The 26046-nt window shown below is 42.4% G+C and overlaps 2 long non-coding RNA genes across 2 annotated transcripts in view; one reads left to right on the top strand and one right to left on the bottom strand.

Annotated features, from left to right (window-relative positions):
• The window catches only part of LOC130362910 (uncharacterized), a 158783-nt gene that overhangs the window by 82756 nt on the left and 49981 nt on the right, over window positions 1-26046 (top strand). The gene's annotated exons all lie outside the window — the stretch shown is intronic.
• LOC130362905 (uncharacterized) lies at window positions 846-26046 on the bottom strand. The gene is made up of 3 exons (XR_008891625.1): window positions 25912-26046; window positions 9481-9534; window positions 846-991 (listed from the first exon to the last, which is right to left on the bottom strand). It is a non-coding gene; the product is annotated as an uncharacterized LOC130362905 (long non-coding RNA).

Here is a 26046-nt window from a genome sequence, read left to right as displayed (position 1 = left end):
CGCAGATGCCGTGATCTGTACAGATCTATCACGGCATCTGAGGGGTTAATGGCGGACATCAGCGTGATGTCGGCCATTACCGGCGGGTTCTCGGCTGCTGATAGCAGCCGGAACCTGCCGTGTATGACACGAGCACCTCTCCAATGCTCGCGGTCATACACAGGATGTAAATGTACGTCCTAGTGCGGGAAGTCCCGCCAAGCCGGGACATACATTTACGTCCTTGTTTGTTAAGGGGTTAAAAAGTAAGTAACTGACTCCTGTCATGGACTGGCACCTCTACATTTGAAAAATACTACCCAAAATGAGCCCTTATCTCTATAGATATTGCCTGTGACTAGTGACAGCTGAGATGGGGAGGCATTTACAAGATGCCCAGAAACATACCCCCATGCCACTGCAAGTTATTGGTCAGTGCCTTCTTAGATCACATGACTTTTGACCACTGAGTCACATGACCTAAGTTGCTCCGTAAAACACTGTAAAGCATCCCAATGCTTTGACAGGTGTCAGTGATGACTTTAGAAGCCCTGATGCAAGCTCTGCTTCCATCTCACTGCCTTGTGGTTCCTTTCTGAGTGCGTCCTCTTTCTTCTTGCTTCTAGATGGCACCCTAGGTGGCTGACTAACTATGCCTACCCCTTGTCCCAGCCCTGGCCATACCTCTTATGACTATTTTTGGTGTTTAAGCTAGGACCTCTTCCGGCACACAGACCAAACATGTTCATATAACAAAATGTCTGTAGAGCCAGCTATGTTACATATATCATCACCTTCCTGTAGTTTGCAAAATTAAAATAATGAAGCAAAAGAAACTAAGATTAATATCAGCATATTTTATTTTATTTCTGTTTAATAAAAAACTGTCCGGCAACAAGTAACCGTGGAACATTGCAGTATTTCCAGAATAGACCCAGCTCCTTTTCTACATATCTTGCTTGGAAAACTCTTCTTTTTTTCTATGAGCTTTAACTTACTGCGAACCATGTTCCTAAAATACAGATGAAATATTATTCAAAATCTGAAAATGCAAAAAAAATCCCACTTTTAAATAACAAATGATTTAATCTTATTTTTCTGTGATACCGCAATATATTCCATAGCAATATTACAAATGACACAAGCTTTACAGGTAACAGACAGAAGGAACAGAAGGACAAATATAAAGAAAACTCACACCATATTTTTACCAAGGATTGTCTTGTTGGCCAGCTGTACCAGCCGCTACACCTAAAGTAAGATCCAACCTGCTTTGAGTAGCAAATCCCTTAGCATGGGTAAAATAAAGAAAGAAGTACAGAAGCAGGGGTAACAATGAAGAAAACATATTCAATGGCTTCATTGCAAATACTGGAAGTTGTTTTTTGCCTTAGGTACAGGTCAAGTGACACACTGATCAGTTGGGAAGCTTCTCCTGAATGTGCCAAAAGACACGTGTCTCTGCATTATCCATGCAAGTAAGTAGCGGGAAGTTCTACACACAGTTTTCCACAGTAAGGTCCTTGTCAGTAAGCTTATTAACTAGAACCCAAGCTAATTCAACACAGAAAGGTACATACATCTACATTAGAAAAGTACAAGTCCATGTTCAAAAGCACAAAAAAAACATTTCTGCTAAAAGCATCATCTGCAAACAATGCAAAATATTACAGAGACCGTAAATAGTGACCAAATCCTGTTGATCCTAAATCTAAAGGTGTACAAAAAAGCAATGTACAAAATGTAAGCAACATTCCGAATAATCGGCATTACACTGATATGCTTTAGGAGTTCTGTAAAGTTTACTGTTGTTTACTAAACCCCTGGCTACAGAGGTCTTTTTTCTGAGCTTTGTGTAAAGGAACAGTTTACTTTGAAAAAAAAGTGGGGCCTCTTGAGGAACAAAGGGTTATATCATTCAAGCCATGTGGCACATAAGGGGCTACTATCCTCATCATTGACCTACACTACAAATTCCTTAGATTGCCACATATGCATCCTGACCGGGGCAAGGGGAGAATGCAGATGCCAAACTCCTGTGGTGACAGCTATGTAAAGTGTTGTCGTCTGGGAACATTTAAGAGGACCCCACACACATTATATATATTAGATGGTTGCCTGATCCTGCTGAAATCATGTGTTTGGCTGAAGCACAGTGTATGCCCAATTTAGGACCTGGCTTTATAACACAAAGTGGCAACTCAACAGGAAGATTTTACACTTAACACTTGTAAAGGGAGTTTAAGAAATGAACCTAGTAAATGCTATAAGAAATACTTACCTGTTAAAACCTTGTTCTTCAGCACATACATTGCAGAGGTCCCCAGTGCACTGCCATATTGGCATGTGACTGTTTAGCCAATCACTGGTCTCTGCAGCAATGCGGACATGTATGGCACTTGACTGCTAGTTATCAGTGATAAGGTCACATTGATACATGATAGAACATGATGTACAGCATGCCGTGGCCCCCAGACAATACACAAAGACCATTGGGAACAACCAGAGCATGAGCAGTAGATTTAACTGGTGTGTATTTTATCAATCTTTATTTTTATTATTGTACAGCATTTCCTGCTGCTAGTTTAATTTCATGAACTCTCAGATAACATTTTAATATAAATTCACCTGTGGTGAATGTAGAAAAGTATATTAGAGTTATTGATATTTCTATCTTGACAGAAAGGACATTTCTGATAAAAAAAAAAATCCCCCTGGATTGTAGGTTATTAAAATTGTAAGGCATTAGTCAGGGGCATCTTTAGTAATATGATGTGGATTAGTTATCAGAATCATAATTATCTGTATTGAGTTTTGGTTTTCACTTAAAATGCTGCTCTGTTTTTGACTACCCCTATTTGTTAGAAGGTTTCCCTGAAAACAAGCAGATTCCAGTAATCTGACCCATGTGACCCTGTTTTTCTGCAGTGCTACCACAAGAGGAACTTAAGAGGTTCTCCCATTATTCACCTTTATCACCTATTTTCCGAATGCTTAATATTTAGTGTAGTGTAGAAATGTCCCTGGAATTAGTTTTTCATTACTACTCATAATCCCCCCCCCCCACCATTTCCCATGATATGAAGGACATTGTGGTAGCTTGTACTACATATGCCCAAAACAAGGTCTCTCTTTAAAGTCTCACTTGCCTGTTGCAGCCTTTGCCAACTCTGGATACTCTATGGACACCCTTTACCATAGAGTTAATTGCAGATTTACTTAATTCTTTGGGTTGCACTGTAATATGGGTGATAGTAGACTGTTTTTTCCAAGATGGTACCTTTTATCCAACTACCTAGCTCAACTATCGCAACATATTTGTCCCACTGGGCTGGGGTAATTAGGAACCCTGAACTGAGTTGTACCCTCTGTCCCTGCCTTTTGGGGTGCCCATCTCCCTAATAGGGGGCCCAAGCCATTGTACTGGTCCCTATGCTGCTAATGTGCAAAGCCAAAGTAAAAAACAAGCACAGTATGGAAGTCAGGGAACAGGTCAGGGCATAAAAGGGTTAACCAATAACAGCACAGCAGGAAAAAAAATATAGAGAAACAGAAACATAGCCGCACATCCACAATTTGTATTTTGATCTCCTTGCTTCTCAGCATAATTTCAAAAACTAACAGGTTGTCAGGCAACCCCACTGGTTAGGGACCTACTCTGACTAGGTGGCCTTGACGTGGCGAGTGGGCTTGTACTTTTTGATCAAAATGTATACTAACAACCTGAAATTATGCTGAGAAGCACGTAGATCAAAATACAATTTGTGGATGTGCGGCTATGTTTCTTTTTTTGTTTTACATTTGTATTTCATAGCCTGCACTCCATTCCATCCATTCGGCCCAGGTGTTTTTAACCCCTACAGGACTCATGACATAATGTTACGTCATGACACCCTGGGTCTTAAGGACCCATGACGTACATGTACTTCATGGGCAATTCCGGGGATCGGACCGGGATGCCTGCTGAAATCATTAATCAGACCCCCCCATGTCGGCGATCGCGGCAAATTGCAGGTGAATTCACACCTGTGATTTGCACAATTCCGGGTCATACGGGTCTATGATGACCCGGAAAATAAGGGGGATCAGGGTTGTCCAAGACACTCACGATCCCCCTGAAGGGATAGGAGTGAGTTGGCAGGGGTGCCACCCCTCCTATCCCTGCTTTTGGTCGTATTGACACCACGACCAATAGCAGATCAGGGGCAGGGGGTTAACTTTCGGAAACAGACAGAGGACCGGCGCCGAAGTCCACTTACCCATCCGTGCCAGCGGAGCGACAATCGGTAACTGAGATCAGTTGTAGAAGAGGATAGCGATGCAGCTCCCTGGATTCTACGGAAGCCGGAGAGTTGACTAGCAACATCTAGAAGGCTACAGTTTGAGACCACTATACAGTGGTCTTTAAACTGTTGCCCTCCAGATTTTGCAAAACTACAACTCCTAGCATGCCCACACAGCTGTTTGCTGTCTGGGCATGTTGGGATTTGTAGTTTTGAAACATCTGGAGGGCCACAATTTGGAGATCACTGTGCAGTGGTCTATAAACTGTAGCTCTCCAGATGTTGCAAAAGTGCAAATCCCAGCATGCCCAGACAGCAAACAGCTGTCTTGGCATGCTGGGAGCTGTAGTTGCATAACTACATCTCCCAGCATGCCCTTCGGAGATCAGTAAATGCTGGGAGTTGTAGTTTTGCAACAGCTGAAGGCACACTGGTTGGAAAATACTGAGTTAGGTAACAGAACCTAACTGAAGGTTTTCCAACCAGTGAGCCTCCAGCTGTTGCAAAACTACAACTCCCAGCATGCACGGTCTGTCAGTACATGCTGGGAGTTGTAGTTTTGAAACAGCTGGAAGTTTGCCCTCCCACATATAAATGTACAGGGTATATTCACACTGGCGGTTTTACAGTAAGTTTCTTGAAGTTTGAGCTGCACAAATTTTTAGCCGCAGCGCAAACTCCTAGCAGGAAACTCACCATAACCCACCAGTGCGAAATATAGAATGTGTCGGCAGATAAGAACCATTTGGCCATCTAGTCTGCCCAATAATCTGAATACTATGAATAGTCCCTGGCCCTATCTTATATGAAGGATAGCCCTATGCTTATCCCATGCATGTTTAAACTCCTTCACTGTATTTGCAGCGACCACTTCTGCAGGAAGGATATTCCATGCATCCACTACTCTCTCAGTAAAGTAAAACTTCCTGATATTACTTTTAAACCTTTGCCCCTCTAATTTCAAACTATGTCCTCTTGTGGTAGTTTTTCTTCTTTTAAATATGCTCTCCTCCTTTACCGTGTTGATTCCCTTTATGTATTTAAAAGTCTCCATCATATCCCCTCTGACTGTAAGTTTTATCCTGCAATCCATGTACTAGTTTAGTAGCTCTTCTCTGAACTCTCTCTAGAGTATCTATATCTTTCTGGAGGTACGGCCTCCAGTACTGCACACAATACTCCAAATGAGGTCTCACCAGTGTTCTGTACAGCGGCATGAGCATTTCTCTCTTTCTACTGCTTATACCTCTCCCTATACATCCAAGCATTCTGCTAGCATTTCCTGCTGCTCTATTACATTGTCTTCCTACCTTGTCTTCTGAAATAATTACTCCTAAATCCCTCTCCTAAGATACAGAGGTCAGGACTGTGAAAAATATTCTATATTCTGCCCGAGGGTTTTTACACCCCAGGTGCATTATCTTGCACTTATCCACATTAAATTTCAGTTGCCAAAGTTCTGACCATTCTTCTAGTTTGCCTAAATCCTTTTCCATTTGGCGTATCCCTCCAGGAACATCAACCCTGTTACATATCTTTGTGTCATCAGCAAAAAGACATACCTTACCATCGAGACCTTCTGTAATATCACTAATGAAGATATTAAACAATATTGGTCCCAGTACAGATCCCTGAGGTATCCCACTGGTGGCAAGACCTTGCTCTGAATATTCTCCATTGACTACAACCCTCTGTTGTCTGTTACTCAGCCACTGCCTAATCCACTCAACAATATTGGAGTCCAAGCTCAATGACTGTAGTTTATTGATAAGTCTTCTATGTGGGACAGTGTCAAAAGCCTTACTAAAATCTAGATATCTACAGCCCTTCCGCCATCTATTATTTTAGTCACCCAGTCAAAAAAAATCAATAAGATTTGTTTGACATGATCTCCCTGAAGTAAACCCATGTTGTTTTTCATCTTACAATCCATGGGATTTTAGATGTTCCACAATCCTATCCTTTAGTAGGGTTTCCATTAATTCCCCCACTATTAATGTTATACTTACTGGCCTGGATGATTTTCGTTAAAGTTGGATGGGAAAATTAAAAAAAAAAAACATTTTTTTTTTCACAAAAATGCTGGTGTACAAATTGTTTTCCTTTTCACAAGGGAAAATAGGAAAAAAGACCCCCAAATTTTGTAACACCATTTCTTCTGAGTAAGAACATACCCATATGTGGATGTAAAGTGCTCTGCTTGCACACTACAATGCTCAGAAGAGAAGGAGCGCCATTGGGCTTTTGAGGAGAACATTTGTCCGGAATTGAAGGCCACGTGTGTTTACAAAGCCCCCATAGTGCCAGAACAATGGACCCCCCCCCCACATGTGGCCCCATTTTGGAAACTACACCCCTCATATAATGTAATAAGGGGTACAGTGAGCATTTATGCCCCACAGGTTTCTGGCAGATTTTTTGGAACAGTGGTCCGTGAAAATGAAAAATTTTATTTTTCATTTGCACAGCCCACTGTTCCAAAGATCTGTCAAATGCCAGTGGGGTGTAAATACTCACTGCACCCCTTATTAAATTCTGTGAGGGGTGTAGTTTCCAAAATGGGGTCACATGTGGGGGGCACCATGGGGGGCTTTGTAAACGCACATGTCCCCTGACTTCCATTCCAAACAAATTCACTATCCAAAATTCGCAGCATTTTCTCCCATTACCTTTTGTAAAAATGGTAAATTTGGGGAAAAAAACTGCACTTTAGTTTAGTTTAGTTTTTATTATGGGATATTTCTAATAAGAAGGCCCTTCAAATCCACTTCAAAACTAAACTGGTCCCTGAAAAATTTCGATTTAGAAAATTTTGTGAAAAATTGGAAAATTGCTGCTATACTTTGAAGCCCTCTGATGTCTTCCAAAAGTAAAAGTGTGTCAACTTTATGATGCAAATCTAAAGTAGTCATATTGTATATGTGAATCAATATATAGTTTTTTGGAATATCCATTTTCCTTATAAGCAGAGAGCTTCAAAGTTAAAAAAAAATGCTACATTTTCAATTTTTTCATAAAATTTTTGAATTTTTCATAAAATTTTACCACTAATATAAAGTAGAATATGTCACGAAAAAAAAACAATTTCGGAATCAGAATGAAAGGTAAAAGCATCCCAGAGTTATTAATGCTTAAAATGACAGTGGTCAGATGTGCAAAAAATGGCTGGGTCCTACAGTGAAAATCGGCTGGGTCCTTAAGGGGTTAATTAGCAGGAGACTGCATATAGGTTTCCTCCTAGCATTCTTCCAGCCCACATGATAGGTATTCAAACTGGTGTGGTGCTCAAATTGGTTTGGTGGCCAGTGTTGCTGTGATGCTTTGTCTTTGGGGTGGTGTGGCCTGAAGCCGGGGGCTTGGTCAGCAGCAGTGGGGCTGCCTGGCCATTGGGTCATTCCCCCTGTGGGTTTGGTGTCACGGGGATGCCAGTGTTAGGTTAGCTGCTCGATATGCAGAAAAAATTGGAAACACAAAAGGGAAGCGCAACAATGTGCCGTAAAAGTTTTCAGATATAACGAAGACAAAAAAAACATTAAAGCACAAATGTTAAATAAGAGTCAAGCAAGCCTGGTCAGTAATGGAGAGAGTGTTGCAGTACAGGTACAGCTTGAATCAAGTCCTGGGGGAAAAAAGTGTGGGAACTCACCCAAAAATTCTACTCAAGAGCTGGTCTTGCGGAATGCCTGCTAATGAAAACAGTGTTCCTGCTGTGGAAAAAGTGCATGAACTCCGTTCCCATGCGTTCCTGCAGGACTTGAGCCCTGAGATACAGTTAGCAATAGAGCAGTCAGAGAACAAGCCAAGCAGAGTGCCGCTCAAATAGAACAGCTCAGGAGGGTGTGGTCACTAGGGCTGGACACAATTGGCTAGTCGACCACTCCTTCTGATTGGCCCTCGCCATGGCAATGTGGGACGCACGGCAGCTGAACAGTAAGAGCTGGGGCAGCGGTCAGATCAAGAGAGAGATACAACAGCATTGTTTCTGACAAATGGGTTTAATTCACTTCCAAATTCCGCCATGTACTTTGTAGATTGCTAGGTATTAAGCCAAATTTTTCTCTGACTATCACCACAGTCGATTTGAATGTGTCAGAGAGGTCCTGAAAATTACCTTTGGAATTTAGTTTCCTGTTAACAAATTGACTAGGAGAGCCTGCCTTCTTGACCAAAATACTGGAGTACTCAGCTAGGAATCTTGGTTTTTCATAGTCTTTGGCCAACATTCCTGCCTTTCATGATACAGTCGCAGCTGAAAAACTAGCATGCAAGTTCAAAATATCTTCCATATTTGACACAAACCTTTTCAATGCAGTCTCTCATTTTATATCCAAGGTGAATAGACAACATAGACCCCTCCATTCAACCCCAAAGACAGGGTTTGGCTATCTTTAAAGTAAATTAATTTGAAGACCCCAAGCTACATGTTTGCTTCTTTGCTCTTGAATTCCTATTCTACGATAAATAGCTAAATATAGTCTGGTACACGATACACATTCCTGCAAATGTTCATGTTTTCCTCCTCAATCCTCTGATACTCTATTGCCATTCCAAAAAGCCTGTTCCTGCACTCGACTGAACCCTGTGCATATTTATGTAAAACAGTATGCCGGTCACGCATCTCCTATCGTGTTATCAGATAGTAAAGCTGTATTAATATTATTAATAATGAAGTCATCATCATTTATTTAAGTGACTGAAGACACATTGTGGCGTACAGAACATTAGGTTACAAAGTTGAAGCCTATGCTTGAGTTCATTGGTGTTGATGTAATGGGGATCAATCTGCACTTGTGGTTTAAAATTCTATGTACTCTCAATCTTGCACTTTAGTAGTTCCTCTGTGTTTCACACGAGTCGGAGACATGATATTAAGCTTTAAAAATGTAAAACTACCAGGAGATTTAGGTTAAAAGAAAATGGCTTCATCATTTGCATTTCATAGAGGTGATTATGTACATTTCAGTTGGCTTTCTATGCTCTTTTATTCTTTTCCTGCTGGACCTATCAATCATTATATTGTATATCTATCCTCATTTGACTTCTGCAACATTTCTGTTTTTCCTCCCCGGTCTTGCGTGCATATAACTTACTCCTGTTACCAATATTCTCTATTATTTAGTTATGTATATATTTATTTTAAAGCATATGTTTAAACAGAATTGACAAACATGATCAGGCTCTTACTTTAGTAGATTAATATATCTTATAGAATTAATACCTATTGTAGAATGCAAGGCTGCCCAGTACAGGATTTTCCAATGACTTTGTTTATCTGTCAAGAAAAGGGAAATAAAGACCAGAATTAAACTCTTCATTTTGCAACATTTTTTATTTCTATGCCCCAAATAAAATAAGCTTCATCCACACTTAGAATAAAGGTGTTAAAGGTGGAATAAATGGATAACTTCTTAAAATAAAGCCAACCGGTAGATAAAATGATCACTGTGGATCCAGCTTTTGTAATGTTACAATTAGATTTTATCATCCAGGGAACTTACCACTTATTTCCTCATATTCATGCTAAAGCCTCCAGAGCAAAGCACAGTATATGCAGCAGTGCTCTGTTTTGGATCAGGAAAGTGTATCTGTCGTTAACAAAAACGGTTTATATTGTGTAGATAATAACATTATATGTATATTTGTAATATACATTGGTTTCAAATTGTGTATATTTTTGGGTGAAAAAATGCTATTGTCAGTGTGCCTCTATAAGGAGACCAAATACAGGAAGTGAGGGCAGGACAAGCAGGGCTCTGTGCAGGCTCCTGGCTTGTCAATCATCCTGCTGTGTGAGCCGGGTGTGAGTCATAGAGCATCACTTCACAGAGCTCAGCTTGTCCTCACTGCACAGAGTCCTGCATGTCCTCAGTGTACAGAGCTCTACTTGTCCTCAGTGTACAGAGCCCTTCTTGTCCTCACTGCACAGATCCCTGCTTGTCCTCATTGTACAGAGCCCTGCTTGTCCTCAGTGTACAGAGCTCTGCTTGTCCTCAGTGTACAGAGCCCTACTTATCCTCAGTGCACAAAGCCCTGCTTGTCCTCACTGCACAGAGCCCTGTTTGTCCTCAGTTAACAGAGCCCTGCATGTCCTCAGTGTACAGAGCTCTGCTTGTCCTCACTGCACAGAGCCCTGCTTGTCCTCACTGCACAGAGCCCTGCTTGTCCTCACTGCACAGAGCCCTGCTTGTCCTCACTGTACAGAGCCCTGCTTGTCCTCACTCCACAGAACTCTGCTTTTCCTCATTGCACAGAGCCCTGCTTGTCCTCACTGCACAGAGCCCTGCTTGTCCTCAGTGTACAGGGCCCTCCTTGTCCTCAGTGTGCAGAGCCCTGCTTGTCCTCAGTGTGCAGAGCCCTGCTTGTCCTCACTGCACAGAGCCCTGCTTGTCCTCACTGTACAGAGCCCTGCTTGTCCTCACTGCACAGAGCCCTGCTTGTCCTCACGGCACAGAGCCCTGCTTGTCCTCACGGCACAGGGCCCTGTTTGTCCTCAGTGTACAGAGCCCTGCTTGTCCTCAGTGTACAGAGCCCTGCTTGTCCTCAGTGTATAGAGCCCTGCTTGTCTTCAGTATACAGAGCCCTGCTTGTCTTCAGTATACAGAGCCCTGTTTGTCCTCAGTGCACAGATCCCTGCTTGTCCTCACTGCACAGAACCTTGCTTGTCCTCAGTGCACAGAGCCCTGCTTGTCCTCACTGCACAGAGCCCTGCTTGTCCTCAGTGCACAGAGCCCTGCTTGTCCTCAGTGCACAGAGCCCTGCTTGTCCTCACTGCACAGAGCCCTGCTTGTCCTCACTGCACAGAGCCCTGCTTGTCCTCACTGCACAGAGCCCTGCTTGTCCTCAGTGTACAGGGCCCTGCTTGTCCTCAGTGTACAGGGCCCTGCTTGTCCTCAGTGTACAGGTCCCTGCTTGCCCTCAGTGTACAGAGCCCTGCTTGTCCTCACTGCACAGAGCCCTGCTTTTCCTCAGTGTACAGAGCCCTGCTTGTCTTCAGTATACAGAGCACTGTTTGTCCTCAGTGCACAGATACCTGCTTGTCCTCACTTCACAGAGCTCTGCTTGCCCTCAGTGTACAGAGCCCTGCCTATCCTCACTGCACAGAGCACTGCTTGTCCCCACTGCACAGAGCCCTGCTTGTCCTCAGTGCACAGAGCCCTGCTTGTTCTCACTCCACAGAGCCCTGCTTGTCCTCACTGCACAGAGCCCTGCTTGTCCTCACTGTACAGAGCCCTGCTTGTCCTCAGTGTATAGGGCCCTGCTTGTCCTCAGTGTACAGGGCCCTGCTTGTCCTCAGTGTACAGAGCCCTGCTTGTCCTCACTGCACAGAGCCCTGATTTTCCTCAGTGTACAGAGCCCTGCTTGTCTTCAGTATACAGAGCCCTTCTTGTCTTCAGTATACAGATCCCTGTTTGTCCTCAGTGCACAGATCCCTGCTTGTCCTCACTGCACAGAGCCCTGCTTTCCCTCAGTGTACAGAGCCCTGCCTGTCCTCACTGCACAGAGCACTGTTTGTCCCCACTGCACAGAGCCCTGCTTGTCCTCAGTGTACAGAGCCCTGCTTGTCCACCCACACTTTCTGTATTTGGACTACTCATAGAGGCACACAGGTAATAGCTGCAGGTGCAAAAATATACACACTTTTAACCAATGCATATAACAAATATACATATAATGTTATTTTCTACATTATATAGAACGTTTTTGCTAATGACAGGTACACTTAAAGCATAGTTCTAAATAGGATATTCTGCTTTGTTATCTCTATATGATATTTCCCTGGACAGTGGCAGGCGAGGGCTGTCACTGTGCATAGAGCTGCAACACAGCTCTATTTAAGTGAATATGGCTATGCTGTACTTTATTGCAGTTGGGATGGCTGCTGCACAGGGAAAGAACTGTGAAGGGACATTGGTAAATAGGCACTTTTGCCCCTCAATACAAGGATCCATTGGAACCTCCACAGTCAGTATTCTAGTCTCAGCAGACAAAGGTAATTTTCCATATAATGACAAGTTATAACATTTTTAATATACTTTCTGAATCAAATGCTCGTGTCCTGTTATGTGATAATCACACTCTTTAGCAATGCAAATAGATAGAAATTCTCTCATACCATTATGGGTTCTAACCTCATTGACCCTCTCAAAGGCTACTGCTTTAACAGAACTGCAGAGATTTCCATTATCCATAATCAAATCTGCAGTATATCACATTAAAACATTTACATAGACATAAATGAAGTTAAGTTGAACACTTTCCTTGGATTTGATGTGTATTTTAGTGCAGATTCTGCCCTGAAGTCTACATCAAATCTTAATAACCTGCTAACGTTCTGTGGAAACTTTGGGCTGATTTCTGCCACCACATTAAGGGCAAATCAAAACTACAGAAGTAAATAGAGACACATCAAAGATATACATCAGATTTAAATTTTAGGAGCTGGAAGCACAACACGGTATGAATGACAGCTCACCACTGCTAACTCCAATCAGCTGTGCCCGGATGTCCGGCAGCGTCCCTGAACCAAGCAAGCAGAATCCAACAAAAAGAAGAAATGTTCAGCGCAGAATGTGGAGTAAAATCAAGAGCTCTTTATTACAGATCAATGGATACATACAGGAGCAATCGCCAACGCGTTTTGGATCAGATGGGTTCCTTAATCATGGCCATTATTAAGGATCCCATCTGATCCGAAATGCAGTGGAGATTGATCCTGAGTGTATCCATTGATCCGTAATAAAGAGCTCCTGATTTTACTCCACATTCTGCGCTGGACATTTCTTCTTTTAATTTTAAGAGCGTGAAAATGTGTGAACAATATTACAACTGTCTATATGTGAGATTCAACCCATTGTGAATTAAAGGGATTTTCCAGGCATTTTGGTTTGTTGATGATGATAATAAGAATAATAATAGAAATTTTACTTTGATGGTCTATCCTCAAGAAAAGCCATCAATGTTTGATTAGTGGGGTGCCGTCACTCATGACCCCTCTATCCTCCAATAATGATAATGCCCCCTTTGTTCCTCTATAACCATAATAGGGCCCCCTCTGTACCCCTATAATATTAATAATGACCGCTCTATCCTCCTACAATGATAATAATGCCCTCACTGTTCTCCTATAACCATAATTATGTCTCATTCTGTATCTCTATAACCATAACAATGCCCTCTCTGTTCAAAATAATGACCACTCTATCCTCCTACAAGGATAATAATGCCATCTCAGTTCCCCTATAACCAAAACAATGTGTGGTGGCCCAGTATGGGACGTGTTAACCCGTACCCTTGCTGCCCTGGCCCCTTGCACCTGTTCCCCCATGTAAATATGTTTACCCTGTATTATACTGTGTAATGTGTGAATAAAGCGTTGTCACTTTAAGATTGTTTAACATGTGATTTGTCATGTGATTGTTACCCAGGGGGTATCAGTGACAAGGTGACTTATGGGTGACCAATGGGACCTCCCGGAGCCTCCCCCATAAAAGTCATGGGTGGAGCCTCTGCTCTCTCTCTCTTATTTCCTGCTGAGGTCCAGTCAAATCGAGCCTGTGTGTGTCCAGAGTCATAGGAGTCCTCAAGTCCAGTCTGCAGCCACAAGCTACCAACCTGCAAGTAAGCCACAGTCAAAGTCTTGTCAGTCAAGTCACAGTCATCTGTGTAGTCAATGTGGCCTGCATTAAATTGTCCACATCTACCACAAGTCCCAGCAAGCCCTTAAGGTCTCTGAAGTCACTGGTCACCTCCGTGGACCTGGCTGAACTGTATAGACTTTTCCACCTTGTCTAAACGTTGTCCGTAACTTAGCGTCGGAGTCATTATTGTCCCCGTGCTTAGCCCAGTATACCTTCGAGTGGTATTGAGGATCAACCATGTCCTGGTGTCACGAATACAAGGGGTTAATGTGCCCCTAGGGTAATTTAATCTGCCCTACATCACACCCCTATACCACAAATGCTTTCTATGCCCCCCCCAACAACCATCATAATGACACTTCTATCCTCCTATAATGTCCACTCTATTCCCCTATAATCATAATAATGACCCCTTTGACCCTCCTATAATGATAATAATGTCTCCAGTTACTGCTTCTTCCTTATCCTCTTCAGTGCTCTCCTGCTGCATGAATGTTATGCCTCTTTTTCCTCTGACTTAACTGTTCTATGCCCCCAGAAAAATGGGAAGAAAATTCAAGATACACGAGCGCACAGTGCATCATCTTACGGCTTACAGAAGAGCACCATAAATTTTAGTAACAATGCAGTGATCAGTGGCAGGTTATTATATGGGAACTTTGAGCAGCCATGGGACCCCTGGAAGCTTCAAGCAGCCACCCAAAATGTCCATATGATAGTCTGTCATTGGGCAACAAAGTGGGTGTCTCACCATTGAATGATAACTCACTGCAGCAACCTAGCGCCATTAATATAAAACGAATGGATCCAAATGATTCTGGACATTTATTGTGTTCAGTTGTGGCCAAAAGTTTTGCAACTGACACAAATAATACATTTTCACATAGTTTTCTGCTTAGTCAGATGTTTTTATGATATACTGAAGTACAGCAGTACAGCATTTCATAAGTTTTTAAAGGGAATCTGTCAGCTGTATTTGCTACAAAGAGCTGCAGACACCAATGGATAGTTGTTATGGTATAAAAGCAAACAGTACATTTCCTGGATCTTATGTGTTGGCCAAACTTATAAAATCTTTTTTTATTTCTTAGCCAAGTGTCAAGGAGACGGAACTGAGTGTAACATTCTGGAAAGCTTTCTGGCTTGCCCTAAACTCTCCGTCCCTCCTTGATTGATTACAGGGGTCTGTACATTAATTAAGGAGGGTCTGAGATTAAGGGTAAACATGGAGGCATGCCAAACTAGGGCACTTAAGCAGCTGGCCCCACCTCCTTGACACTTGGCAAATAAATAAATAGGAGACTTAGTTTAGTAACCACCATCAATTCCAGAAAAATTGAAGTAAGCATTTACACCCTTAAAGCTATCCAACAGTGTCTCAAAGCAACAAAATACAGCTGACAGATTCCCTTCAAACTTTTCTTGACAAATACATCAAGTTTATGCAAAGACTCAATATTTACAATGCTGACCCTAGATTTCTGCAATTTGCCCCATTATTCTGAATATCTGTGCTAAAGCCAGAAAGATTGCCCTCATCTGAATTCCATTAAAATAAACCTTTGGTCAGTCCTCAAAAAATGCAGCGATCGCTGCGGCCGGCTATTAACCCTTTAGATTGTTGCTGTCAAAACTGACAGCGGTGTCTAAAGGGACCTTTAACCTCTTAAGGACCCAGGGCGTATGGATACGCCCTCACACCCTGGGCCTTAAGGACCCAGGGCGTACTAGTACGCCCTGGCATTTTCCGGTCTCTGCCGCGCGCCGGGCAGAGATCGGAACTGGATGCCTGCTGAAATCCTTCAGCAGGCATCCAGGGCAAACGCCGAGGGGGGCCATGTAGGCCCCCCATGTCGGCGATCGCCGCAAATCGCAAAGGAAAACGCCCTTGCGATCTGTGGCGATACCAGGCTGATCGGGTCTCTGGGACCCGACCGCCCGGTAATTTCGCATGATCCCGGCTGTCACAGACACAAACCTGCCACCTCCTCCTATTCCCTGCGATCTGTCGGTTAACTAACCGACCAATCGCAGGGGGGGGTGGGCGGTTACTTCCTCCCGTCCTGCCCGGCCCCTGAAAGTCCAGAGAGGACGGGAGGAAGACCGGAGGACGCTGCGGGGGACGGGGGAGTGCTGGGGCCTGGCCCCGGTACTTACCTCGTCCCTGAAGACCCGGATCCCGGCGAGGAAGATGGCGGCGGCGGCGACAGGTGAGTAGATCTTCAGCCGCGGCCGGGCCCTTTACAGCAATGCACGTCGCCGTAAAGCGACATGCATTGCTGTATTGGGACCCTGTAAACTACAACTCCCAGCATGCCCAGACAGCCCTTGGCGTCTGGGCATGCTGGGAGTTGCAGTTTTGCAACATCTGGAGGTCCACAGTTTGGAGACCACTGTGCCCTTCCAGATGTTGCAAAACTAAACATCCTCAGCATGCCCTTACTGTCCAGGCATGCTGGGAGTTGTAGTTCTGTAACATCTGGCCCTTCAGATGTTGCAGAACTACAACTCCCAGCATGCCTGGACAGTTTTTGGCATACTGGGATTGAGAACCACTTTATTAGTGGTCTGCAAACTGTAGTCCTCCAGATGTTGCAAAACTACAACTCCAAGCATGTTGGGAGTTGTAGTTCGGCAACATCTGGCTCTAAAGATGTTGCCAACTACTACTCCCAGCATGCTTGAGAATGCTGAGAGTTGTGGTTTTGCAACAACTGGTGGCACACTGGTTGGGAAGCATTGTCTGTTTCCTAACTCAGTGTTTCCCAACCTGTGTGCCTCCAGCTGTTGCAAAACTATAACTACCAGCATGCACTGATAGACTGTGCATGCTGGGAGTTGTAGTTTTGCAACAGCTGGAGGTCCCCCCCCCCCCCCCTGTGAATGTACAGGGTACATTCACATGGGCAGGGGGCTTACAGTGAGTATCAGGCTGCAAGTTTGCGATGCAGCAAATTTTGCGCGGCAGCTCAAACTCGCTGTAACCCCCCCGCCCATGTGACTGTACCCTAAAAACACTACACTACACTAACACAAAATAAAATAAAAAGTAAAAAACACTACATATACACATACCCCTACACAGCCCCCCTCCCCTCCCCAATAAAAATGAAAAACGTCTGGTACGCCACTGTTTCCAAAATTGAGCCTCCAGCTGTTGCAAAACAACAACTCCCAGTATTGCTGGACAGCCGTTGACTGTCCAAGCATGCTGGGAGTTTTGCAACAGCTGGAGGCACCCTGTTTGGGAATCACTGGCGTAGAATACCCCTATGTCTACCCATATGCAAATCCCTAATTCTGGCCTCAAATGCACATGGCGCTCTCACTTTGGAGCCCTGTCGTATTTCAGGGCAACAGTTTAGGGTCACATATGGGGTATCGCCGTACTCGGGAGAAATTGCCTAACAAATTTTGGGGGGCTTTTTCTCCTTTCACCCCTTATGAAAATGTGAAGTTGGGATCTACACCAGCATGTTAGTGTAAAAAAATAAATTTTTTACACTAACATGCTGGTGTTGCCCTATACTTTTCATTTTGACAAGAGGTAAAAGGGAAAAAAGTCCCCAAAATTTGTAATGCAATTTCTCCCGACTACGGAGATACCCCATATGTGGGCGCAAAGTGCTCTGGGGGCGCACAACAAGGCCCAGAAGGGAGAGTGCACCATGTACATTTGAGGTGATTTGCACAGGGGTGGCTGATTGTTACAGCGGTTTTGACAAACGCAAAAAAAACTAAACCCCACATGTGACCCCATTTTGGAAACTACACCCCTCATGGAATGTAATGAGGGGTGCAGTGAGAATTTACCCCCCACTGGTGTCTGACGGATCTTTGGAACAGTGGGCTGTGCAAATTAAAAATGTTGTACAGCCCACTGTTCCAAAGATCTGACAGACACCAGTGGGGGTAAATGCTCACTGTACCCCTTGTTACATTCCTCAAGGGGTCTAGTTTCCAAAATGGTATGCCATGTGGGGTTTATTTTGCTGTCCTGGCACCATATGGGTTTCCTAAATGCGAAGTGCCCCCCGAGCAAAATTTGCTCTCAAAAAGCCAAATATGACTCCTTCTCTTCTGAGCATTGTAGTTCGCTCGTAGTGCACTTCAGGTCAACTTATGGGGTACCTCCATACTCAGAAGAGATGGGGTTTCAAATTTTGGGGGGTATTTTTTGCTATTAACCCTTGCAAAAATGTGAAATTTGGGGGGAAACACCCATTTTAATGAATTTTTTTTTTTTTTTTTACATATGCAAAAGTCGTGAAACCCGTGTGGGGTATTAAGGCTCACTTTATTCCTTGTTACGTTCCTCAAGGGGTCTAGTTTCCAAAATGGTATGCCATGTGGGTATTTTTTGCTGTCCTGGCACCATAGGGGCTTCCTAAATGCAACATGCCCCCCAAAAACCATTTCAGAAAAACGTACTCTCCAAAATCCCCTTGTCACTCCTTCGGTTCTGAGCCCTCTACTGCGCCCACCGAACACTTTACATAGACATATGAGGTATGTGCTTACTCGAGAGAAATTGGGCTACAAATATAAGTATACATTTTCTCCTTTTACCCCTCTTAAAAATTCAAAAATTGGGTCTACAAGAACATGCGAGTGTAAAAAATGAAGATTGTGAATTTTCTCCGTCACTTTCCTGCTATTCCTGTGAAACACCTAAAGGGTTAAAAGGCTGACCGAATATCATTTTGTATACTTTGGGGGGTGCAGTTTTTATAATGGGGTCATTTGTGGGGTATTTCTAAGAGGAAGACACTTCAAATCCACTTCAAACCTGAACTGGTCCCTGAAAAATAGTGAGTTTGGAAATTTTGTGAAAAATTGGAAAATTGCTGCTGAACTTTGAAGCCCTCTGGTGTCTTCCAAAAGTAAAAACTTGTCAATTTTATGATGCAAACATAAAGTAGACATATTGTATATGTGAAAGTTTTTTTTTTTTATATTTTGAATATCCATTTTCCTTACAAACAGAGAGCTTCAAAGTTAGAAAAATGCAAAATTTTCAAATTTTTCATAAAATGTTCAAATTTTTCACCAAGAAAGGATGCAAGTTACTGAGTTAGGTTCTGTTACCTAACACTGTGTTTCCTCACCAGTGTGCCTTCAGGTGTGGCAAAACTACAACTCCCAGCATGCACTGACAGAATGTGCATGCTGGGAGTTGAAATAATGCAACAGCTGAAGGCATGCAACTTCCACTCCCAGCATGCCGGGACAGCAGTATGCTGTTCATGCATGCTGGGAGTTTTAGTTATGCAACATCTGGAGGGCCACAGTTTAGAGTACACTGCACAGTGATCTCCAAACTGTGGCCTCCAGATGTTGCCAAGCCATTTGCTGTCTGGGCATGCTGGGACTTGTAGTTTTGCAAGATCTGAAGGGTCACCATTTAGAGACTCTAAACTGTGGTCCTTCAGGCCACTTACCAAGATCGCTGCTGAAGTTCTGCGCCGCCATCGCCATGACATCAGGATCGCCACTGCCGCCGGATGACGTCATCGCTGCCGCTGCCTGGACCTGGATCAGGTACCCTCCACTGTTCCCCCACTCTACCCAGACACCCATGGGTGGGCAGAGCAGGGGGACTGAACTTTAACCCTCCAAGCCCCCCTTCTGTAATTGGTCGATTTCTTCTGACTGACAAATTGCAGAGATGAGGGGTGGCACCTCCTATCCCTTCAGGGGGGCCGGGGCTGTGTCGGACAGGCCCAATCCCCCTTATTTTCCAGGTCACCGGAGACTAATATGAACTGGAATCACCGCAAACCACTGGTCTGAATTGACTCAGGATCCCCCTTGGCGATGTAACAGGATGCCTTATGAATGATTTCAGAAGGCATTCAGGTCCGGTCCCCACCCGGCATCAGGGACTGGAAATGCAGGGACCTTAAGGATCAGGGATGGAGGGTGCCCTTCTTCCCCAAGAGGTTAACAAAAGTGGTATGCATAAAATTGTCATTTTCTGACCTATCAGCAACCAGGACCCATGGCTAATGCCACAAATCACCGATCGGGGTGATGCCCGGCATTAACTCTTTAGACAAAGTTGATTGTGGCATCTAATAGCAGCTAATCCCTGTTCCCGACTAGCTCAGTGGGCTGATAGGGACTGCTGCGGCGAAACTGCAGCATCCCGATCAGCTGAGAGGACGGGGGGAGGTGTCTTACCTTCCTCTCTGCCGTCCGATCGGTGCTCCAGCCTTGCGTTCAGCTAAGCTAGACTGAAGCAATGGAGCACCGATAACACTGATCAATGCATTGATCAGTGTTATCATTGATTAGTGTATGCAATCTAAAGATTGCATGTTATAGTCCCCTAGATGTAAATAAATATGCATTAACCCCTACCCTAATAAAAGTTTAATCCCCACCCCTTTTCCCATTTAAAAAAAAAAATTTCAAAAAAATATAAAACCTAAACATGTGTGGTATTGCTGCGTGCATAAATGTCCGAACTATTAAAATATAATATTAATTAAAGATAAAAACTTCAGATCATGGTGCAAAAAATTAGCCCTCATACATCCATATATACAGAAAAATGTAAAAGTTATAGGAGTCAGAAGTGGACAATTTTAAACATACTTATTTTGCTGCATGTAGTTATAATTTTTTTTTAAGTAGTAAAATAATATAAAACCTATATAAATTAGATATCCTTGTAACTGTATGGACCTACAGAATAAGGATGAGGTGTCATTTGTACTGAAAAGTGCACTGCGTAGAATCGAAGCCCCCAAAGTTTACTAAATGGCATTTTTTTTTTTTTTTTTTTGCCCCACAAATATTTTTATCTGGTTTTGCGGTAGATTTTGTGGTGAAATGATTGATTTCATTACAAAGTAAAATTGGTGGCGCAAAAACTAAGCCTGCATATGGGTCTGTAGGTGGAAAATTGAAGTGAGTGGTATGATTTTTAGAATGTAAGGAGGAAAAAACAAAAGTGCAAAATTGAAAAATTGAAAAATGGCCCGAGAGGGATCAGTATTTTTAGTGTTCAGTATTTTTTTTACATTTACATCATTTACTGTTCAGGATCATAAACATTATATTTTAATAGTTATTACGCACGTGGTGATACCAAATATGTTAATTTCTTTTACATTTTTTGTTGTAAAATGGTAAAATAAGTGTGATTTGATTTTGTAGTAGGGGAAAGGGTTTTATATAATTTTAGAGACATTTTCAATGTTACCCTTTTTAAGTCCCCATAGAGGGACTCTTATATGCAATCAATAGATTGTATTCACTGTATAATGCTATGCCTATAGCATAGCATTTCACAGTGAGATCAGCGATCCACTGATGTAGCCTGGCTAAGCCAGGTTGCATCATTGGATTGGTGATTGGCAGCAGAAGGCAGGTATAGGGACCCTCCTCCGGCATTCAAGCTCACCAAATCCCCTTTCGTCGAGTTCCACTGAGCTATCGGCAACTTTCATTCTCACTGTAGACGCAATGATCGACATTGATCACGGCGTCTTATGAGTTAAATGCTGGGGAGTGATGGGATTGCTACTGATAGTATCCAACTCTTGCTGCACTTAAGTACCAGTACACAAGGGCGTACCTGTACGCCCAATGTTCTGAATGGGTTAATAAAAGATTGTATTTTATGGAAAGCTGGTGACTGGAATCAACCTTCAGCTTCGATATCTTGGGAACCAGCCCACTTAGTTCCTTTCCGTCTGTGCTTTTCCTGAAGAAAACGCATTACCTGACTCCACATGCATTTAGACTGTTAGTAGGGATTTTGTGCGTTCACACATTCAGGTTTTTAATTGCAATTATTGAATACAAAAAGCCAGAAATGGATTTGAAGCAAAGAAAAACCTGAACATGTGAACATATCTTTAGACAGAGCAAATGCATTAGCTGTTAAGGTCAACGAGGGGGCTTATGATGCTAAAATGTTCCAATTACTTTTTGGAGCCTTAGAAGAAGAAGATTTTTGTGGCTGTTAAATGATATAAGACATTGCCAGTCCTGTTTAGTTGGAGTAACAAAGAAATAGCTGTTAAGGCTCCATGGATACAGTCCTGAGATAAGAACTTTACTTTTAGAGCTCTCTCCCTTTGTACTTAAAGTTTTAAACTAAATGTATGTCTTCTTTCGGACCTCATTTGTATTCTTGACAGGGAAATGGAGAGCAGGCGGATACATTAGGTATCATTAATATCTATGGAGTATAGAAAGTTTATATGCAAAGTGCTGAAGGAAACAGCGAGTGAACAGAAAGGTGAATACAAAATGTAGAACTTCTCCCCTTCCCGTTTGTGACTTTAACCTTGACATCAGCCCCTGTGCACTAAAGTACATGGTTACTTAGAAGAAGTCAACAGAGTTGATGAAAACATGTTTCTTTCCTCCGTATTATATTCAGTTCCCCCCATCAGTTAAAATGTGATTATTTTCTTGGTCAGGTAGTAATAGATTGTGTCCCCATCACAAGAATTTTATGGCTGCTCATGTAAATAACTGATGTGATAAGCAGTGATTGTATATATATTCTTAAAATAAAAATATCTCAGGAATTGTATGGATTCATTATTCAGAAGAACAGATGAGATGTGTTTTTTTGCTGATTTAAAGCAGAATGAAATATAGTCAAATGAAGTTATCCGCAGTAAAATGGAAAAGCAAGCAATGCATTCTTTTAACATACTATATTGCTGTTCAGTATTTGGTTCCAGCTATATTGTTTACTTTATCAAAGTCTTAAAATATTGATATATTTTTTAGGGATCAGAGCTCTGTCCTCTCTGTCATAGGTTGTGAAAAAACCTGCTGTCCACTCAGCCAATCACTGCACTGCATAGAGACATCAGACTCCCCCATAGTACCAGTGGCATGCCACAGAGTGAAAAGAGGGTAAGCATTGAAATGCTCCCTATGCTTTTTTATGATACAATTCTGTTGACATGCAGGCACCACTTACTGCATATATATTATCTGTATACAGTATATCTCCCAATATGTTAAAAGGGATTGTAAAATGTTTATATAAAAAAAAAAAAAAAAAAAAAAAAAAAAATTATATATATATATATATATATATATATATATATATATATATATATTACAGCCTGGGTGATAAAACAACAAAATACACTATACTTACCTAATCTATACTTGCAGAGTCCAGTGCCCCTGTCTTTCCTGCTATCCATGCTCTCCTGATGATGTCCCTTGAGCAGTCAACAGCCAATCACTGGCCCAATTGTAAAGTGTCATAAGAACACCGAGGCTAATGATTATCTGCAGTAATCTGGCATGTCATCACTGCAGTGATGTAAAGGCATCAGGGAAAACAGAGGCGGTGCTGGTGGACTCAGTCAAGATAAAACAGGTAAGTATAATATGTTTTGTCATTTTATTATCTTAGGAGACTACACAATTAGTTTTATATATCTAAAAACCCCTTTAAAGGAAGCTGAATAAGTCCATATACAAGTTTCATGTAATGGTTGCTTCAGGAAGTGTTTTTTTTTTTTTTTTCAATTTCAATCTATTATGCTATGAAATGAAGCAGAAGATTTGGAACTTTGTGTCAAAAAAGCACAGTGTGACCCTAAAATGAATCAGTTAATATTAAATGTACCTGGTAGAATGTCCATGAGGGTTGCTGTACTAAAAACTTAACATGGTATTTACAGGGGGGCGGTAAATTGAATTTTAGAATGGGGACTGACTTTTAGAGCATCTGGTAACAATGGGAGCTCAACTATTCAAGGGTTAAAGGGGTAGTCTAGTGAAAAAACTTTTCTTCAATTAACAATTTACAGATTTGTAAATTACTTCTATATAAAAATCTTAATTCTTCCAGTACTTATTAGCTGCTGTATACTATAGAGGGAGTTGTGTAGTTATTTTTCTGTCTGACCACAGTGCTCTCTGCTGACACCTCTGTCCATGTCAGGAATTGTCCAGAGCAGGAGAGGTTTGCTATGAGGATTTGTTCCTGCTCTGGACAGTCCCTGACATGGACAGAGGTTTCAACAGAGAACACTGTGGTCAGACAGAAAAGAAATATACATGTAAGGTCACATGTAACGGATCCGCAGCATATTTTACGCTGCAGATCCGCTGGTGACCCGACCCATTTTGTGCCTCCAGCTGTTGCCCCCGACTCGCTCCGCCCATGGCCTGCTTGCAGCAGCATTCCACCAGTACGAGCAGCCACACAATAGGCCTACGAGTCGGCGAGTCCACTCTGACAACGATGAGCAGCTGAAATATCTAAGTACACTGCTCATGTACTCAGACATTGCGGCTACTCCCTGTGTAGCTGCTCGTAGCGGCGGATTCCACTGCAAGCAGGCCAGGGGCAGAGCAAGGTGGGGGAACAGGGGTCGGCAACAGCTGGAGGCACAAAATGGGTCAGGTCGACGGCAGATCTGCAGCATAAAATACGCTGCTGATCCGTTACGTGTGACCCTACCCTACAACTTCCTCTGTAGCATACTGCAGCTGAACCTGCAGCTACAGGTTCTGGAAGGAATTAAAAAAAATAGTTTTCCACTGGCATATCCCTTTAACCCCTTCCTGACCTATGATGTACCCCTACGTCATGGGTCAGGTGAGGGGAACATGATGCAGGCCCGTGGGAAACCTGCACATCCCGGCTGCTACCAGCAGTTTACATCTGCCGGTAATGACGGACATCAAAGCTGGCTCCGATGTCCGTCATTGAAATGGTTAAATGTTTAAATATTAATGCCAGTAATCCCTGGGGTCTAGGGGACTCATCTGAAGCTCCACAATGTAATCAGGGGCTGCAGAAGGGTTGCTGAGAAAGAATGGGGACTTACCCATCCTTCCTGGTCCTCGGTGGATCGATGATTGCTTAAGGCTGCCTTTGGCAGCCCTAAGCAGTCAAGTGATGAAAACATTAATCATTGTAATGCAATAGCATCACATTGATCTATGGAAGCCATCTAATGATGGCTTAGGATAGGCCCTAGGGGGGCCAAAAAAGGTGTAAAAAAAAAGTTTAAAAAGTTTTAACAATTTTTAAAAAATCCTCCCTGAAATAAAAGTTCAAATCACCCCCCCCCCCCTTTCCCGTGGTTCAAATAAAACAGTGCAAAAAATAAAAATAATAAATATAATAATAAGACACATTTGGTATCGCCACATGCGTAATTCTCCAAACTATTAAATTATGATGTTCATGATGCTGCACGGTATAAAGCGTAAAACGTAAAAAAAATTCCAAATGCCAAAATTGCTGATTTTTGGTCACATCACGTCCCAGAAAAAAATCTAATAAAAAGCAATCAAAAAGTCAAATATATACAAACATGGTACCATTTAAAATTACAGCTCATGGTGGAAAAAATAATATAGCAGCCTAGCTCGTAGGTGTAAAAATAAAAGAAAGTTATAGGGGTCAGAACATGGCATTGAACAAACTTTTTTTTTTCTTTTTCAAGTTTTCAATGTTTTTTTTTTTTTTACCTTAAAACAAAACAAAAATTACCCACATTTGGTATTACTGGAATCTTGCTGACCAATAGAATAAAGATAGCATGTCAGATTTACTGTACTGTGAACCCTGTAATAATTATTGCCCCACAAGTTTGCACAATTCCATATTTTTTTCAATGTCTCTATTTAATTTTGCCTTACACATATATTTTTCTGGTTCCGTAATACATGATATGTTAAAATAAAGTGTACCAATTAAAAGTACAACTTCCACAAAAAATAAGCCCTAAAACAACTTTGTCAATGGAAAAAAAAAAGTTATGGGTCTTAGATTGTGAGGAGCAAAAAAACTTGAGCCAAAAATATAAAAAATTGCTGGATCATGAAGCAGTTAAGGCTGAAGAATGAAGGATTGAGATTCATGAGTGCATATATCCGTGATGATACATACTGCCCTACTCTTTTCTATACAGAATTGGCATGTAGTTCCAGTACTTCTGTTATAAAACTGTTCTTTTTTATTGCATTTGTTAGTCTTTTAGTCTAGTAATCTGGGCATTGCTCACCTTCTCCTTGCAGTACACTGGGGGTGCATTAATTATACAGCATGTTGATGCAAGATTTGCTCTCTCTTCTGCTAATTCTTCCACCTTCTTTGGGGTTAGTTTCGGAGTCTTGCTGCTTAGTGCCTTAACCAACCT

Source organism: Hyla sarda, chromosome 1, assembly GCF_029499605.1.
Source record: "Hyla sarda isolate aHylSar1 chromosome 1, aHylSar1.hap1, whole genome shotgun sequence".
In the NCBI taxonomy this organism is placed as follows: domain Eukaryota; kingdom Metazoa; phylum Chordata; class Amphibia; order Anura; family Hylidae; genus Hyla; species Hyla sarda.
Note: the sequence above shows the minus strand (reverse complement) of the source record. Positions and strands in the feature narration are given on the sequence as shown.